This window comes from Tachypleus tridentatus, chromosome 7, assembly GCF_004210375.1.
Source record: "Tachypleus tridentatus isolate NWPU-2018 chromosome 7, ASM421037v1, whole genome shotgun sequence".
Classification (NCBI taxonomy): domain Eukaryota; kingdom Metazoa; phylum Arthropoda; class Merostomata; order Xiphosura; family Limulidae; genus Tachypleus; species Tachypleus tridentatus.
The window spans coordinates 36,530,019-36,550,437 of record NC_134831.1 but is presented as its reverse complement, the minus strand read 5'-3'; the positions used below and the strand labels follow the sequence as shown (position 1 = coordinate 36,550,437).

General features: G+C 30.3%; 1 protein-coding gene across 1 annotated transcript in view; it reads left to right on the top strand.

Annotated features, from left to right (window-relative positions):
- The first annotated feature begins 3,643 nt into the window (after positions 1-3,643).
- Positions 3,644-20,419, top strand: part of LOC143255441 (glucose-6-phosphate exchanger SLC37A2-like) — a 96,183-nt gene continuing 79,407 nt past the window's right edge. Inside the window, exon 1 of the mRNA XM_076511112.1 lies at positions 3,644-3,803. The gene's annotated coding sequence lies outside the window, so the exon portion shown is untranslated. The remainder of the gene's footprint in view (positions 3,804-20,419) is intronic.

Below are 20,419 nucleotides of genomic sequence, written 5' to 3'. Positions count from 1 at the left end.
GGAACATCTTGTAGTTTAGATCATAACTTTTCCAAGAACTTCTAATACAATCTATCCTTCTTTAGGGTCAGTACTCCTGAAACCTTCTACACACTTAGTAGTAATGAAGATGTATCCTTAATATAATTTTCATCGACTGTAACAACCAGTCTACAAATGTATCTCAGAACGGCTGCTGTGAGTATTATCACTTTTATTGATAAGGAGAGAACAACTTTTCGACCTTCCGAGGTCATCTTCAGGTTAATAAAGAGAGAGTTTGCAAGTGACCGTTGCCGGTCATATGTCTTAGGGACAAGAGTATAAATGGGTGCGGGATTGTAGGAGGCGTTGCAATTGGATGTTACGTTATTAATTAGTATAGGTATAAAGGTGTTCCTTTATATTGGTTTAATTGTGGTTTTAGTTGTTGTATAAATATAGCTTCTTTCATCAGTCAGCCGTTTTGAGATGTATTTTTGTTTCAAGTGGATTTCTCGTCATCAATAATTAATCAGTCTAAAGCCTGTTATATCCATTGATTGTGGTGCGTGGATTGATTGCTGCATCTGTCAGACACTGGTTGGAAAAACGATATCGTTAGCTTCTGGAAGACCAAAGAGGAGACTAGGCATATGTATAATTAACTGAGAAAGAAGCTTATTTCTACACTTTTTAACTAAACACCTAATATTGTATATCCAGTAATAGTCTAAGACTCCTTACAGATGTCATTAACTATATTAACTATATTGGTAATATAAATGTGTCAATTTAACCAAAAGTTAGATAAAATTTAAAACTTCAAAAGAGATGGAAACTAAAAAGTAAGGAACAGGCAACAGAACGTATGTAAATACAAAAAAAAATATCTAGTAGTATATGAGTTCCTACTGATGTAAGAGGTACATTGTTTGAAATGTTTTAAATGCTTAGTTTTGTGGATTTAATCAGGCATTTAAATACGACATAACTGTTGATATTAGGAGTGTGAGAATTAATTGTAAGATTCATTTAGTATAAATATTAATAAGGAGTGGTAAGTTATTTAGTTTACCTTGATGTGAATGAATATACTTCGAGAAGCGTAACGCTGAATTCGAAGTGAAAAATTCACATTGGATCACTTAGATAATAAGTTAGATATTACGTTTTGCTTACATTTAATTTGAGTTATTTGGAAACAGTTAATACATTTATGAAAAGGAACAAAACAAACATACCTTTATCAAGACGTTTCGTTTCTTCAACAAAGATTTGTCAGTTGGTAAAAATGAAATAGAATAGAGTGTTTTTTTTCAATGTTTCAAATGGAGTCAAGCACCTTACCCCATCCCTAGTGTCACAGCGATATTTCTGCGGATATATGGCACTAGTAACCGGGTTTCGACACTCGTGGTGGGCAGAACATGGGTAGCCCGTGGTTTTGTAGCTAGTTTTGTTATTTTTTCCTTGCTTCCCAGTGGTTATAGCGCTCGCCTCGCAATTTGAGGATCACGGGTTTGAATTTCCCTCACAACAAGCATATTCCCCTTTTAGCCATGGAGGCGTTATAACGTGATGGTTAATGCCACTGCTATCGCCTGTAAATAAACATATACTAAGCTTAACGTAACAGTAAAATAAGTTGCGCGGATATAAAGACATTGTTGTCGAACAAGACGAACCCACACCAAAAATTAAAGAAGTGGTAATAATAAAAATACACTAAAATATTATCTGAATATAAAATATGGCCCATTTACCTTTATTTATCGCCCTTTAACATACGTGATTTCTCTTTAAACAATACAAGGCCCAACATACATTGTATCCTTTCTTTTTACCCCTCAGTGGCTTAGCGGTAAGTATAAAGATTTATAACGCTAAATTTTGGATTTCGATACCTGTGGTGGTCACATCACACATAAAGCTCACATTGCTTCCCTCGATGAATACAGCAGATAGCCCGATGTCGCTTTGAAATAAGAAAAACACACAGATAGCCCATTACTTAGCTTTACAATTGAAAGCATAAAAGGCACAGGAATACTTTCTCTTTGTCCAACTTAGAAATCTTTGTTGAAAAACGAAACATCGTGGTGTAGGATTTAAGAAATAATCGGATTCCTTAGTTAAAAGTACTAATACGGTTACTCCCGTAGTTAATGTACGAGGCCCTCGCTAGTACAGCGGTATGTTTCCGGATTTACAACGCTAAAATCAGGGATTCGATTCCACTCGCTGGGCTCAGCAAATAGCCCGATGTGGCTTTGCTATAAGAAAACACACACACACGCATCTTAATGTACGTTATAGTATGTGAATATTTCAAACAACTGCAGTACATGTGTGATCAAATATATTTCACTTTTTTCTATCAATGTATACATTTACGACATTTTGAACCACTTCATGTAGCCATGAGACACTTCAGCACATATACATCAAACATGCTGTATAACAGAGAATCTAACATAATCCACCCTGTATAGTGTAGAAATTTTCTAAATGTGCAACTTTAACATAAAAAAATAATTGGATTTATTTTTCTCAGTGTATGTAGTAATTTAATCGACCTTTGAAGCTAGATCTGTAACACGGTTACTCTAGAGAAAAGTATATATATATACTGTCTTACATTTACTAATAAACACAAATTATTACCCGCTGTAGGTGCAAGGTATCGATATATGTTTGCAAATATATTGGTTTATATTTACAAACAAACCCAAATTATGATCCGCGAAAAATATAAATTATCGAGTTGTTTTTACAAATATACTAACTTACATTTTTCAGAAACCCAGATTATGACCTGTATAGATCTAAGGTATCGAGTTATGTTCAAAAATATTTGAACTTACATGTGGTAGCAAAACCTTTCCCCCAGCAGTATGTCTCCGGACTTACAAAGGTAGAAACCATGATTTCGATAACCGTTCAATACAAGAGTACACACAGATAGCCCATTGTGTAGCTTTGTGCTTAGATACAAACCAACGGATAGCAAGCCCTATAGTATGACAGGTAATTACTTTGCTTTCATTAATTCAGCTAGTTCTAGAAACAGTTATTACATAACAATGTATTAAGAATATTGATCTAGTCTTAGGCATAAAACAGACTGCTTTTAAAGTACAGCTTACCATTTAGTTTTCTTAAAGTTACCATGTTACATCTGAATGATATAAATATGTTTAGAACAAATTGTGGAATAAATATTACATTTAAATTGTTAATATGATTTTTAAACCACCAGGGAGAATGAATCTGGGTGGGATAGAGTGAAATTTGGGGGTGCGTAGCTCACCGCGAGCACCCTCATCCCCAGCACAGACCCTGTTAATTATATGTCAAGCTATATTTAGTAATCAAAAATAAAAGAAACTTGACTCGTTGGTTTTTCCCACATTCTTTTCGTCACACTAATATAACAAGACAGGTAATATGAATACAGTATCTTAGTTTAGCCTGAAACCTCTTCAGTTGTCTGGATTGAAATTTAACTACTACTTTTCACTCACTGAATATTTTGTCACGTTCCTGTTTGACTGACGGAAGTGAACTAGTTATAAAGTAAAGGTTCAGTCACTCACGTATACAGGAACATAGAACGAATGGCTCTCTGAGGAACTTGACAAATAACTTTATGTTGAGGGCTGTATCCATGGCGACAGTAATATTACTTGGGGAATGTTATGTTTCTTTTTAGCTGCCACAACCTAAGGCTGACTGGTACACTTAGACTGTCCTCATTGCTTTCAAGACACTTCTCAATAAGGCAATTACTGCACCGAGACAGCTCTTGATATAGTGTGTTCATTTCAAAACTAAGAGACGACGTAAGTTTTCTGTTTTTAAATTTCTCTAAGGTTAGCTTTAAGTACTCACACGATGAAGAATCAATCTAATGTAAAGCTCTCATTATTCTTATTCTAGCCTTCCTCCCCACTCGATGGATAAGTCGTAAATTTGAGACATCTAAAAACTGAAATTTGTGGTTCTATTCCCCGCAGTATATAGAGTGCAGATTACCAATTTTGTAGTAACTTTATGCTAAGAAAACATTTAAAGGAAGTTTAATGATCATGAAGTATTAAAAAAGGACAGTTGAAAGTTAAAACAGTGTTCATACACACTTTTATGGAAAAGTTTAGTAAGCTGTACCTCACATACGTTATTAGAAACCCTGATTAATGATATGCTATCAGTGTTAATACACGTTTTTGTGCAAAAAAAGTTTTGTAAAGTTGTTCTTCACACACGTTATTAGAGACAATGATTTAAATATTTATTATTTGTTCCAATTTGTCTTGGCTTTCGTGTTTCTTTTCACACGCTTTAGAAAATGAAAACTTGATTTACAAAGCTCTTAAACTTTCTTTATATATTATTGAAATTATTTACATTATATAAGATATTTCATGATTCACGTAACTTTTGAAACTTTCATAATATATAATTAAGATATATCACATTCTATAAAATATTCAAATGTTTATGTGGCCCTTCAAACCTTCTTCATATATCATTTAGATTTATTACATTCTATAAGATATATTTCGTAGTTTATTTAGTTTTTCAAACTCAACATATTGTTGAATGTTATTATTGTCTGGAACATATTCCGTAGTTTAAATAGCTTTACGAACTTTCTTAATTTACGGTTAGGTTTTATTCTACCTTTTCAAATCAACTTATTATTAAGAACATAATACAAGCACAGAACACAATGTTATCAGTACGGTATTAGTTATAAACTGTCCATCAGTATCATCGCTAGTGTAACATTATTAGATTCTAGAAAAATATGTGATAATTCCTTAAAATAATTCAACTTCGAAGGGTAAACAACTCAAACGTTTTGTAAGCCCACATTTAATGTAGACCTATAGTTGTCCACCAATACCTTGCGGGTCTCTTGGGCAATAGACATTCAATTGTTAACCGGCGATATAACTATCATAGCGAGTGTGATAAAAGGTACACTTTATAACGCTATAATAGTATAGTCTGGTGCACGCAATAAATATGTTCTTCCTTATAAGCCTTCAAATATATCTTTTATGAACTGTACAACTAAGAATAACAAACTGCATCTCAGAGAAAAGAAGCCCGATAAATCATGAAATATAACCGTCACGAGAACAGAATAGCTTGTGCTATTTATAAAATAAAGTATAAAATATTAGTATGAACATTTTCGTTGAATTTGAAGACTTTTGTTAACCGAGCTTTTAACACACAGAAAATAACTTTCAGTTATTTATATCAGTCACCCAGAACAAGGTATTTTAGTTGATTGTTCCAGTTTCTGAATCAGTTCAAGTTTGTTTTTCTTCTAATCCTGCATTTGTTGTTAATTTTAAAATACAACCACGTGGCTCTTAAATAGTGAGTTTAGCAAATTATTTTGATTTTATTTTTATAGGAAGAATGTCAGTTGCAAGGAAATACTACTGTGAAATGTCTGACTATATCAGTTATACGGAAACACTACAGTTAAATGTCTGACTGTATTATATATTTATAAACGGCTGGTATGGATAGAAAAGGCGCAAGTAGAGGAGCGAACAACGTTTCGACCTTCTTCGGTCATCGTCAGGTTCACAAAGAACCGCCTTCAAACATGTGGGCAACTACCGGTCCGTTTGAAGGCGGTTCTTTGTGAACCTCACGATGACCGAAGAAGGTCGAAACGTTGTTCGCTGCTCTGCTAATGCCTTGTCTATCCATACCAGCCGTTGTTAAACATATAATTGTCTGGCTATATCAGTTATATGGAAATACTACAGTTAAATATATGAGTATATAAGTTTTATGGAAATACAACAGTTAAATGTCTGACAATATCAGTTTTATGTGAATACTACAGTTAAATGTCTGACTATATCAGTTTCATGTGAATACTACAGTTAAATATATGAGTATATCAGTTTTATGGAAATACAACAGCTAAATGTCTGACTATATTAGTTCCATGTAAATACTACAGTTAAATGTCTCACTATATCAATTCCATGGAAATAGTACAGTTAATATCTTTTCTTGACTTTTTTGCTTGAAGTCTTATTTTCAAAAGAAAAGATTTTTAGAAAATGAGGAGAATTTCTTTAACGGTTGCGAAGCAAGTTGTGCATTTCAGATGTGACGTATTTGTACTGACGTCTAGTTTCTTTTTTATGTGAACTGTGTGAGATATATAACAATTAGAAAGTAAATAAAGTAATAGATGGTACAATTGAATAAGTCAGGCATATATTATTTATAAAGAAATTATTGAATTACGTAAATCTGTTTAATCTATCAATTATATTAACATCTGAACATCAAAAGTTTTAAATGTGCGTGTATAACATGCTTTTGATAAAGTTTCTTTATAAATCAGTATTTACACTGTAGGGAGAAGGCATGCCTTTGTAAATGTGCGGATGAAATATACACATTACGTTGAGTTTACTTATAGAGAGAAGACATCCCTTAGTAAATGTGCGTGTGAAATATACACATTACGTTGAGCTTACTTACAGGGAGAAGACATCCCTTAGTAAATACACGTATGAAATATACACATTACGTTGAGTTTACTTACAGGAAGAAGACATCCCTTAGTAAAGGTGTGTGTGGAATATACACATAACGTTGAGTTTACTTATAGCGAGACGACATCCCTCAGTAAATGTGCGTGTGGAATATACACATTACGTTGAGTTTACTTATAGCGAGACGACATCCCTCAGTAAATGTGCGTGTGGAATATACACATTACGTTGAGTTTATGTATAGGGAGAAGACATCCCTTAGTAAATGTGCGTGTTAAATGTAGACATGACGTTGAGTTTACTTATAGGGAGAAGACATTCATTAGTAAATACACGTGTGAAATATACACATTACGTTGAGTTTATTTTATAGGGAGAAAACATCCCTCAGTAAATATACGTGGGAAATATAAATGGTGCAAAATATTCCTACCCATACTTCCCAATAACTTGAAATTAAACAAACAAACAATATTAATTTGACGCGTAACTATAAGTGTTTTAACATATAACAGCTAGTTATTAATTGTTGTCATGTTTGATGATTCTTGAATAAATTACGACAAATATAAACACATTTTTCAATCATGTGCAACTCCTTCATCTAAATTTTGTTCCAAAAGTATATGCATGTATGTATATGTACATATATATATACAAATTTACGCTTTACCATGGTACTAAGTTAAGATTCTACTCAATTTATAATGCTTCGAAACATAAGCTCCGAATCTTTAAGCAGGTAGATGAGAGCTATGACATAGCAGTAGTAAAAAAATGTTATTTACTGTCCTGTCTTTTATCTTATTATTTATTAATCACTTTCTATAGATCTGTAGGCTATCTTCCTGAGAATGATTTATTTTGTATGCTTTCCGGAAATGCACACTAGGTAAAATAAACTTTTTTAAACATTTAGGCTATAACAGCAGCCGACACTTTACCCTACTGTGGTACGTTACTTTTAAATGTTTAATTAGCTTAGATGCACGACTTGTTCTCGCTGTCACTAAATCTACAAATTACTATGGAAACGTGAGATGTTAGAAAAAATTTCAAAATAACTGTACTAGATGATAAGAAACATACGTTTGCTATGTGTTTGATAGTGAGGGCATTTATTCTAAGCTGTTGTATGTGTGTGTTTTCTTATACCCAAGCCCCATCAGGCTATCTGCTGAGCCCACCGAGGGGAAACGAACCCCTGATTTTAGCGTTGGAAATCCGTAGTCTTACCGCTGTACTAGCGGGAGGCTAAGCCGTTGTAATAAGATCAGAAGTTAAATGTCAGCCAATGTTTTGTTTGAAGACTGGGTATAGTAACCTATTTGGAGAAATTGACTGAATACTGTAACTCCATTCTTGTAGGTTTACGTGTTTTCTAAAGAAATCAGGTTGTAAAAAGCAGTGGAAACCAGCTATACTGTGAGTTTATAACTTAATACCAGAGGGTAAAAACGACTTATGTTATAACAGGTACTGGGTAGAGAAATGTTTCTAATCTGATAGAATAATTGTTTATATTAACACATAAAAGCTATTTTTCTAAATATGGCACAGACAATATATGGTAATTTTAAAATATTATTTATTAATAGAAGAAAATCGTTTGTGTTATTTTTTATAATCACACGTTGTGTGTTAACCTTCAGATACTTGATACAGTTAAACATTTGTTTTAGGTAGATAAAAAAATTCTTGAATCATAGAAGAGCTACATAATCAAGCTATATAAAAATGATCAAATTACACAGGGATAAGTTATATAAAACAACTAAGCTAACTATACAGGAGTAAGTTGTTTAAGAAATTAAAGCAAATTACGCAAGAAAAACTAGTTATGCTAATAGTACTAAACGAGTTGCATGAGATGAAGTTTAAACAATAAAAGTAAACTATACAAAACGTGATCTAAACAACGTAATAATAACTATACAGGAATAAACAATGTAAGAGGAATATACAGGAATAACTAATTTAAACAACAATAGTAAACTATACAGAAGTAAGTAATTTCAACAATGTGAGCAAACTATATAGGAAGAAGTAATTTAAACAATGTGAGTGAACTAACTCTATTGGAATAATTACGTTAAACAATGTGAGATGACTATATAGCAAGAAGTAATTTCAACAATGTAAGTAAATTATAAAAGATTAAGTAATTTTTAACTGTGTAAGTGCATTATAAAAGAGTACGTATTTAAATCAAAATGAGAGGGCTATAAAGGAGTAATAGAGTATGGAAGTAAATTGTACCGGAATATATAATTCAAACAATGTTACTAAAACTATAAAAAAGTATTATTTGATAGATTGTTTAGGCAGAGTATTCGTGATGAAATTTTGTTGAATGGACGGTAACTGCCGGAATAAGTAATTTAAACTATGTGAATGAACTATACAGGAACAAGTAATTAATACAATGTGAGTAAATATATAAAAATAATTAATTTAAACGATATTAATGAAGTGTATAGGAATAAATAATTATTCCTAAATAATAAATGAATAAATGTTAGAGAAATAGCTAGTTTAAATAATTTGTTTGAATTATATAGCAATAAGTAATTTATATAATGTAAGTGAACTATAGGAATAAACAGTTTAAACAAGGGAAGTGAAATATATAAGAATAAGTAATTTAAAAAAATGTAAGTAGACTATGAAGAAATATGTAGTTCAAAAATGTGTGAAAACTATATAGGAATATGTAATTTAAACAATGTAAGTGGACCATGTAAGAATAACTAATTTATTGAGTGGGAGTGATCAAAATAGGAATAAGTAATTTAATCAAGGTGAGTGAGCTATACAGGAGTTAGCCATGAAAGAACATTATATAGGAGTAAGTAATTTAAACAGTATAAGTGAACTATATAAGAATTAGTAATTTAAACATTGTAAGTGAACTATAATAGAATAAGTTATTTAAACAATGTGAGTGAACTATATAGGAATAAGTAGTTAAAACAATGTGAGTAACCTACTGGGGAATAATTAACTTAAACGATATTAGTGATGTAGATAGGAAAAATTAATTTAAACAATGTAAGTGGTCTATACCGCAATAACTAATTCAAATGGTGGGAGAGAAAACAATTAGGAATAAGTAGGTTAATCAATGTCATTGTGCTATATATGGAAGTACATTATACAGGAATAAGTAATTTAAACAATGTAAGTGAATTATATATGCATAAGTAATTTAAACAATGTAAGTGAATTATATATGCATAAGTAATTTAAACAATGTAAGTGAACTGTATAGGCATAAGTAATTTAAATAATGTAAGTGAACTATATATGCATAAGTAATTTAAACAATGTATGTGAACTATACATGCATAAGTAATTTAAACAAATTAGTGAACTTTACGAATAAGTGAGTGGGCTATACATGAGTAAGCTATGGAAGAAAATTATTTAGAAATAAGTAAGTTATACAATGTGAATGAACTATATAGTAATAATTAATTTAAATAATGTAAGAGACTATACAGGAATAAGTAATTTAAACTATAAAAGTGGGTTATACAGGAGTAAGAATTTTAATCAATGAGAGGGAGCTAGACAAGAATAATACAAAAAGTATGGATGTAACTCATACAGGAATAAGTAATTTCAAAAAATGAAACTGAACTCTTTAGGTATAGATAACTTGAACATGTGAGTGAACTACATGAAAACATTTAATTTAAACGATATTTGTGGAGTATATAGGAATAAATAATTTAAACGATATTTGTGGAGTATATAGGAATAAATAATTTAAACGATGTGAGTGAACTATATTGTAATAAGTAACTTAAACAATGTCAGTGAACTATAAAGTAATAAGTAATTTAAACAATGCAAGTAAATGATATAGGAATAGGTAGTTTGAACAATGTTAATTGACTATACAATGGTTAGTCAACTCTTGAGGAATAAGTAATTAATACAATGTGAGTGGGCTATACAGGAGTAAAGTATTGAAGAAAATTATATAGGAATAAGTAAATTAAAAATGTAATTGCACAACATATGAAAATTAATTTAAACAATATCATTGAACTCTTTACGAATAAGTAATTTAAACAATGTCAGTGAATTCTTTACAAAGAAGTAATTTAAGCTATGTAAGTGAACTATACAGGAAGAAGTATTTAAACAGTATAAGTGGACTAAACAGAAAAAGTAATTTGAACAATGTAAGTGAAATTATAGGAAAAGTAATTTCGGAAATGTAATTGGATTAAAAAGGAGTAGGTATTTTTATGAAAATGAGAGGGCTATTAAGGAGTAATAAGTATGGAAGTACATAATATAGGAATAAGTAATATAAACATTATTAGTAAACTAAATAGGAATAAATAATTTAAATAATCTGAGTGAACTGTACAGAACTAAGTAATTTACACTATAAGAGTGAACTACATCGGAATAAGTAAATTAAACAATGTCAGTGAGCTGTAAAGTAATAAGTAATTTAAACAATTTGAATGTGCTATAGAGGAATAAAAAATTCTAATAATGTGAGTAAACTATATAGGAATAAGTAGTTTAATCAATGTGAGAGAACTATTTGTGAATAAGTCTATTAAACATTGCAATTGGACTATTGTGGTAGTTTAAAAATGTGAGTGTACTATAGAACAATAAGTAATTTGAACAATGCAAGTAAACTGTGCAGGAGTAAGCTATGGAAGAAAATTATATAGGTATAAATAATTTAAAAAGTGTAATTCCATTATATACAAAAATTAATTTAAACAATTTTAGCAAACTCTTTAGAAGTAAGCAATTTAAACAATGTAAGTGAACTCTACAGAAATAAGTAATTTAAACAATGTAAGTGAACTCTACAGTAATAAGTAATTTAAACAATTAAGTAAACTATAGAGAAATAATTCATTTAAACGATGTGAGTGAACTATATCGTAATAAGTAAATTAAACAATGTCAGTGATCCATAAAGTAATAAGTAATTTAAACAATGTAAGTGAACCATATAGGAATAGGGAGTTCAAACAATATGAGTATACTATAAAGCAATAAGTAGTTAAAACATTGTAAGTGGACTATAGAGGAATAAATAATTTAATCAATGTGAGTGAGCTATATGAAAGTAAGATAAGGAAGTAAAATTGTATAGGAATGAGTAATTTAAAAAATATAACTGTTTGATATAGGAAAAATTAATTTAAACGATATTATTGAAGTATATAAGAATAACTAACTTAAAGTGAGTGAGCAATAGAGGAACAACTAATTTGAATAATGTCTTTGAATTATATAGGAATAAATAATTTAAATAAAGTAAGTCAAATATATAAGAATAAGTAATTTAAAAACATATGTGGACTATAAAAGAGTATATAATTTAAACAATGTGTGGAATTAAAGGAGAAGTAATTTCAACAATACAAGAGGATTATACAGGAGTAGGTATTTTAGTGAGAGTGGGCTATACAGGTGTATGGTTGTAAATTATACAGAATAAGTAATTTGAACAATGTGAGTGGATATATATATGTAGAACTAATTTAACGTGAATGAACTATATAGGAATAAGTAATTTAGTCAGTATGAGTGAACTAAATTAGAATAGGTAATTTAAAAAATGTGAGTAATCTACGTAGTAATATATAATTTAAACAATGTAAGTGAAACATAGAGGAATAAATAATTTAACAAATGTGAGTCAATTCTATGGGAGAAAGTAATTTAAACAATGTTAGTGAGCGCAAGATACTGAGATAAATAACTTAAAGAATGTAAGTGAATTATAAAGGAATAAGTAGTTGAAACAATATAAGTGGAATTTACAGGAGTAAGTATTTTAATCAATGGCGTGGGCTGTACAGGTATAATACAGTATGGAAGCAAATTATATAACAAAAAGTAATTTAAACAATATAAGTCAACTACAAAGGAATAAGTAACTTAAACAGTATGAGTAAAGTATATAGAAATAATTATACTTAAAAGATATAAGTGAACGAATTAGGAATAAGTAATTTAAACAATCTGACTGAAAAATAGAGGAATGAGTATTTCTAAAAATTTGAGTGAACTATATACTAATAAATAATTTAAACAAAGTAAGTGAACTACATATAAATAAATAATATAAGCAATGAAGATGGATTATATTGGAATAAGTAATTTTAAACTTTGTGTGAACAATATAGGAAAAGAGTTTTAAACAATGTAAGTGGACTAGACAAAATAAGTAATCTAACTGTGTTTTTTTAGAGCAAAGCCACATTAGGCTATTTGCTGAGCCCACCGAGGGGAATAGAACCTCTGATTTTAGCGTTGTAAATCCGGAGACATACCGCTGTACTAGCGGGTGACCAGTAATCTAATTAACTTGAGTGAACTCTACAGAAATGAGTGATTTAAACAATGTAAGTTTGTTATGCAGGAGTAAGTATTTTAATCATTCTGAGTATGCTGTACAAGAGTAATATAATATGGAAGTAAATTATATAACAATAAGCAATTTACAAAATGTAATTTAACAATATGGGAATAAGTAAGTAAACCGTGTAAATGAGCTATTCAGGATTAAAAAGGTTATACAATGGAGTGAAGTATAAGGCAGTAATTAATTTGAACGATGTCAGTGAACTATGTAAGACCCCGGCATGGCCAAGTGGGTTCAGGCGTTCGACTCGTAATCTGAGAGCCGTGGGTTCGAATCACCGTTGCACCAAATATACTCGTCCTTTTAGCCATGGAGGCATTATAAAGTTCGTTCAATCCCACTATTCATTGGTAAAAGAGTAGCCCAAGAGTTGGCGGTGGGTGGTGATGACTAGCTGAGCTACCTTCCCTCTAGTCTTACACTGCTAAATTAGGGATGGCTAGCGCAGATAGCCCGCGTGTAGCTTTGTGCGAAATTCCAAAAGAAACAAGCAAAACAAAGAAATATTCTACAATATTTAATTTAAACAATATGAGTGAACTAGATTGCAGTAATATAATCAACGTAAATGAAGTATACAGGAAAAATAATTTAATAAATGTAAGTGGTCTATACAGAAGGTAAAAATTTAAGTGGAGTATACGGAAATAAGTAATTTCATCTATGTGAGTTGGTTGTAGAGGAGTTTGCTATGTAAATAAATTATATAGGAATAATTAGGTTAAACAATAAAAATGAAATATATAAAAATATGTAATTTAAACAATGTGAGTGAGCTATTCAGAAACAACAAATTGCAACAATGTAGGTGTACTATATAGGAATAAGTATTTTAAACAATATGAGTGTACTATAGAGAAGTAACCTATATATATAAATTATATAACAATGGGCTAATTAAAGAGCGTTATTGAATTATATAGGTAAAGTAATTTAAACAATGTGAGTGAGCTATATAGGAATAACCTATGTAAGTAAATTATATAACAATAAGCTATATAAACAATTTAATCGAGCTATGTAGGTAAATTAATTTAAAAAATATGAATGAACAATATAGGAACATGTAATTTAAACAATGTGAGTGAACTATACAGGAATAAGTAAGTTAACAATGATTTGAACTATATTGGAATATGTTTTTAAACAATGTGAATGAACTATTTTGTAAAAAATAATTTAAGCGGTGTGAGTGAACTATAAAAGAATACGTAATGTTACCAAAGTTAGTAGACTGTGTAGGAAAAAGTAATTTAAACAATGTAAGTGAACTAAATAGGAATAAGCAATTTTATATAATGTGAGTGTATTATATAGGAATAAATAATTTAAACAACGTAAGAGAAATATATATGAATAAGTAATTTAAACAATATAAGTGGACTATACATGATTTAGTAATTTATTCAGTGTGAGTGGACTCTCCAAATAAAAGTAATTTGAAGAGTTTAAATAAACTATAAAGAAATAATTTAAAAACTGTAAGTAGACTATTCAGAAATAAATAATTTAAACAACGTAAGAGAACTAAAAAGGAATTAGTAATTTAAACCGTATAAGCGTACTATACAGGAATCTGTAATTTATTTAATGTGATTGAACTCTACAGGAATAAATAATTTAAACAGTTTTAGTGCACAATGAAGGAATAAGTAATTAAAACAATGTAAGTGTATTATACAGGACTAAGTATTTTAATCAATATTAGAGGCTATACAAGAGTAATAGAGTAATATAATATAAAAGAATATTATATAGGAAAAAGTATTTTAAAGAATTTAAGTAAACTCTTTAAAAATAAATAACTTAAACTATGTGAGTGAGCTATACAGGAATAAGTAATTTAAACAATGTAAGTGAACTATTTAGGAATAAGTAATTTAAACAATATGAGTGTACTATTCATAAATTACTGGACTTTATGTGGACTTACAGAAATAAGTTATTTAAGCAATTTAAGTGGATTATACAAAAATAAGTAATTTTATCAATGTGATTGGACTATACAGGAGTAAGCTATCGAAGTATATTATATAGGAATAAGTAGTTTAAACAATGTAAATTAATTGTATAGAAATAAGTAATTTAATCAATGTGAGTGAACTATACAGGAGTATGTAATTTAGACAATGTATATAGACAACTATTAACTTTATACATCAACAACCCAGAATATTTATCTGAAACAACAATGACACAGCTTCACAAACTAATAACGTCAATGACAGCGATTACCTAGCTTTACAAGCAATCGTTGTTTCTCGCTCTTATGAAAATGTTATATATTACTTTCTAGTATTATTTTGGTTACACTTTGTTCTATCATTCAGTAATGTCTGAGAAACATTAATATTGATTTCTTTTGTGTTTTCCGTCATACAGAATTACTTTTTTATATGTTTTAAGGTGTTTTCTTCTTTATATTTTGGTACAGAGTTAGGCTACCAGCAGCTAATTATTTATTCTTGTTTCGTGATTTAAATAATATGTCTCTTCTCTGTGTCTGTGTATTACGATAATCTGCAATTGTAATATTATCTTACATACAACATACACTTAAGAATACTAAGTTTTAAAATAGTTGTTTCTAAGATCTATTCATTACTGAAATTATCTTAAATATATACTGAAGATACTGAAATGTTAAGGAAGTCACGTTAAAAGCATACCATAATTTCTGTTTCTAATAAAACTGTACTCTGTAAGTGGCAATTAGCAAGTTCACTTGATATTGCTACAATTTCTTCTATTAATTCAAGTTAATATTTTATATTACGTATAAATAGAGAGAACAGGACTTGGGAAATAATTTGCTCTTCATCAGAGGCTGAATAAGGTTTAGATTAAGGTAAAGTATGATAGATTAGTATAATTTGTCATATATGTCACACTTTGAAAGAATTTTTCGGAACATAAATTATCTTCCACAATGATTTAGAATTTTTGAATCTGACAATAGGTATTTATCACAATGTTTGTATCAAACTAACCAAGTAATGTAACTACGTATTTGTTCGTCAAACATTAAGGTTTTCTTTCACACTCCTTGATGTTAATAAGACATTTACTCCTAACCAAGCATCTTTTCTATGCTTTATCTTATTTACGTTGACTTATAAACTTGTAGTAATCACTAAGTGTGAAAGACTGGTTTCACGCAGTGTATCTCAGGACAGTTGGTATAGGTGTTAACAGTTTTACCAAAATAAAGCAGAGAACGTTTCGACTTTCTTAAGTCATTTTCAGGTTAACAAAGAAAGAGTTCGCAACAGTGAGTTATAAGCTCATGATAGTCACCCAGTGTGAAAGACTAATTTTGCACAGCGAGTTATACACTAGTAATAATCACCCTACATGAAAAAATGTGGTTAGGGCGCCCGACTCGTTATCCTATGGTCATGGGTTCGAATACCCATCACACTGAACATGCTCACCATTTCAGCCATGGGGTTGTTATCATGAGCTGTCAATCCCACTATTCGTAGCCTAAGAGTTGGTGTAAACTATTTGCTTTCCTTTCATTCTATCACTGCTAAATTAGGGACGGATACATGAAACGTAAATTAGTCAGAAACAACATTCACTGAATCATTACTCTTACGTCAAACAGTCAGAAACAACGTTCACTGAATCATTACCCTTTCATCAAACAGTCAGAAACAATGTCCACTAAATACCACCTAAGGAATAGCCATAAACATTATAGTGTTCTGAAACTTTTACTTTTGAAAAACAACCTCCTCACCTCTTTCTGCGCCACTTAGTGTAATAAAGCTTTCTTTTACTAACTGCATTGTTGATGAACAAAATACTTCAACTTATTTTTATTATCTGTAAAATAATTTATTTTTTATTATATGTAATGTCCTTACTCGTTGTTTCTAAGTTTATCCTGAGGATGTGGTATTTTTGAAAGAATTTTCTCACGTTTGGAAATAATTAGGTGGTTAAACACCAGTAAGATTTCGCATCACCATATTAAAAAAGAAAGCTTAGATAATAATATCGCCTTAAGTATCAAATTACAAACGTAGGAATCACACTAACCCTTTAACTGTAGTTATACATACAGTCTTCAAAGAGTCAACAAATCAAAGATAAAAATATTGGAGTTCAGGGTAATGGATGTACTTAAAAAAAAGGCAAAAACTCTTACCTTTGTAATTATTTAACCATAAAGTAAAAAAAGAGCATATGTAGAACAACTGAATTTATCACTTTAATTTGTGTACAACAGACCTCATGATACATGAATAAAATAGAAACATTTAGATCTTCGTAGACTTGGAGAAACAAACCTTTATAAATTGGTTGATTCACTAAATGTGTTTAATTCTATATTTGTTGTAAAGAATTATGAAAAACAAAGCATTAGTAATTAATATATAACTAACTATTATTTGACATAGATTTCTGTAATTATTTCGTGGATTTCTGGTGGATCATAGCCAGGTGTTTAGGACGCTCGATTTGAAATCTGCGCGTCACGGGTTCGAATCCATGTTCTGTCTAACTTGCTCGCCCTTTCATCTGTAGGGGGCCTTAAAATATGATGATCAATCTCACTCTTCATTGTTAAAAGAATAACTCAAGAACTGACTTTGAGTGAAGATGACTAGCTACTTTCCACCTAGTCTTTCATTGTTGAACTAGGGGCGGCTAACGCAGATAGCCATAGCGCAGCTTTGTGCAAGATTCAAAACCTTTGGAGGGGGGGGGTCAGTGGTAAGTTACAACGAGTAAAATCTTATTTTAAATCCTCGCAGTTGATGGATCATAGATAATCTATTATGTAGCTTCTACAAATCACTTTGTATAGTTTCAGTACAAGCTGGGAAAATTATATTTGTCAATCAGTGTATTTTTACAAAATTTGATAACGTGAATTAAAAAGTTTAAGTACAGTGAATATTAAAATGAAAAGTGTGATAGACGTAATTTTGATGTTGTACATATCGTTCGTTATAGTTAGCATGTGTTAATTAATGCTTTTCATATGTAACCAGTGTTATAAAATAAAGAGCACAACGCTGTATGCAACTTGAACGTATACCTTCTTCTGTCAGTCACCCTGTCTCACTTTCACTCATATTATCATTAATTTGTATAACTTCTTACTCCAGTTTACAGAGGTGACCTTGAACCATAGAGAAAAGCATAACAAATGGTTAATAGTTTGAAAGAGAGTCATTCTTATAAAAGAAATTGTTATATTCCCATTACAGTGACCAAATTTAATTAATTCGATTAAACAGAGCGTTTTATGGCAACCATAATTTTCCTTCACATAAAAGGAAAGCTACTTTGCAGAAGTAACCGCCACCACGTGCAGGAATGTAGCAACTGTGTAGATTCAGTGGGAAAATTAAAACGGCAAAGCGATAAAGATCTTTATTCCAGAATCATGTGATGAAACGTTTAGATTGTTTGGAGCTATTTTATAACATCATTCTTTGTTATTCTTGTAGAAGTTTCATCTCATACTTACGTAAAGATAGTCTGTCAGATCTTTTATCAGTCGCTTGTCCAGAAGTTCAGTTCCAACATCTAAAGAGGAATTATTTCCTATTTTCATTACTAATAACAATTTCACAAAGATGTAAAACACTTAATGTACCGAATATGGGTCTTCTTAAGGCCTAATGATGTTACACTTCCAGTAATTTGTGATATCTTCGTTTGTAATATTATAAACATATCCTTTTATACAAACAATAGTTCACCTTTTGATGTACATGTCTTATTGTCGCTCGTTAACCATATTTACTGATTTCTGTTTAACATGAGAAGTAATTAATTTAAGTAGTTTTATATATCGTGTTTTACATATTGATTTGAAGTTAACGGTTTATTATTATTCATGTAAGTATTACAGTTTATGCTGTTTTATATAGACATTTCTAAAAAACTTGTATTGTTACTTAGCCAGAATAAAGTTTACTTTATCATAATAGACTTAGCCTGAACATCTGGGAAGGAATCTGTGTTGTGTTAATCAGAATAATCGATGCAGTTAGTAGAAGACAGGTGGTTTATGTCGTACATAGCTGGATGTATATCACCGAGTGAAAGTCCAAACGATTTCTTTCACAAAATACGTAATTTAAGGTAAATCAACCCACTGAAGAGTCAGTTTCTCCCAATGATAAGATGACAAGTAATGACAGGAAAAAGGAAAACAATACATTATTTCACTTTTGTTCCAGACAGTAAATAAGTGAAGAAAAAATATTTTAATTGTACCTTCTTTCACACATTTAATCAATTACTGCAATGTTTATATTTAAACCAACTTAAATAGTTATCTGCTAAGATTTTTCTTTATTGTTAGTTATGGAATTTAAAGTTTAAAGCACGATTGTTTTCGTTGTGTAATAGAATTGCTCGGGGACTCCACAATTCATGTAGGATTTTAATTTTAAATTTTAATTTTTGTGTTTTAATTTGACAGAGGGAAATTTGACTTAATGTGACATAAATATGGGAATTCATGTAAAGATTTAGAAGTGTTTAAAAATCATAAAAAAGTGATTACTTTATTTGTAATTAAGCACAAATTGACTACCTGTGTTCTGTCTACTACGAATATTGAAATCCGGTTCGTAGCATAAAAATTCCTCAGACATATCGCTATGCCACGGGGCCAAAAAGGCAATTAAGATGGAGTATTAATATCTAATGAAACTATTAACACGTTAAACTGAGTTTCAAGTAAAGACTTACTGTCTGACCGAGTTAGTTAATTCAGTTATGGAATAATAAGTTTATTCCATAATTTGAGGAAGGTACACTGTTATAGTAATGTCCTGCCTTATTAGTATGCGGAACGTGTAGTAATATAGTAGTGTCCTGCTTTGTTAATGTGAGGGACATGTAGTTATATAGTAGTTTCTTACGTTATTAATATGAAAGACATGTAATTATACAGTAACGTCCTTCTCTATTAATATAAGGGTCCTATAATTGTCTAGTAGTGACCTGCTTTATTAATATGAGGATCTTGTTGTTGATCATTAATATTTTGCATTAAGAATATGCAAACTTGTAGTTGTTTAGTAATGTTGTGCCTTAAGAATACTAGAAGCTTGTAGTTGTTTAGTAATGTTGTGCCTTAAGAATACTAGAAACTTGTAGTTGTTTAGTAATTACGAGGGTCTTGTAGTTTCTAGTAATGCTCTGTTTTAAAAATACAAGGAGCATGTATTTGTTTGGAAATCTCCTGAGTTAAAAATACAAGGGAATTGTTGTTTAGTAATGTTCTGATTTTAAAATACGAGGGTATTTTTGTTGTTTGGTAGTGTTGTGTCTTAAAAAAAAAGGAACTACAAATATTGTTTCTTTTGTACCTCTAATTTACTGTTGATGGAATTGTTAGGATTTCAAGACGTTTAATAAATGGTTTCTATTGTCACGTTCGTGTTTTGTTTTAGCGCGAAGAACTTGTATTTCTTTAGTAATTTCCTGCCAGAGATGTGTACTTCTTTAGTAATTTCCTGCTTTA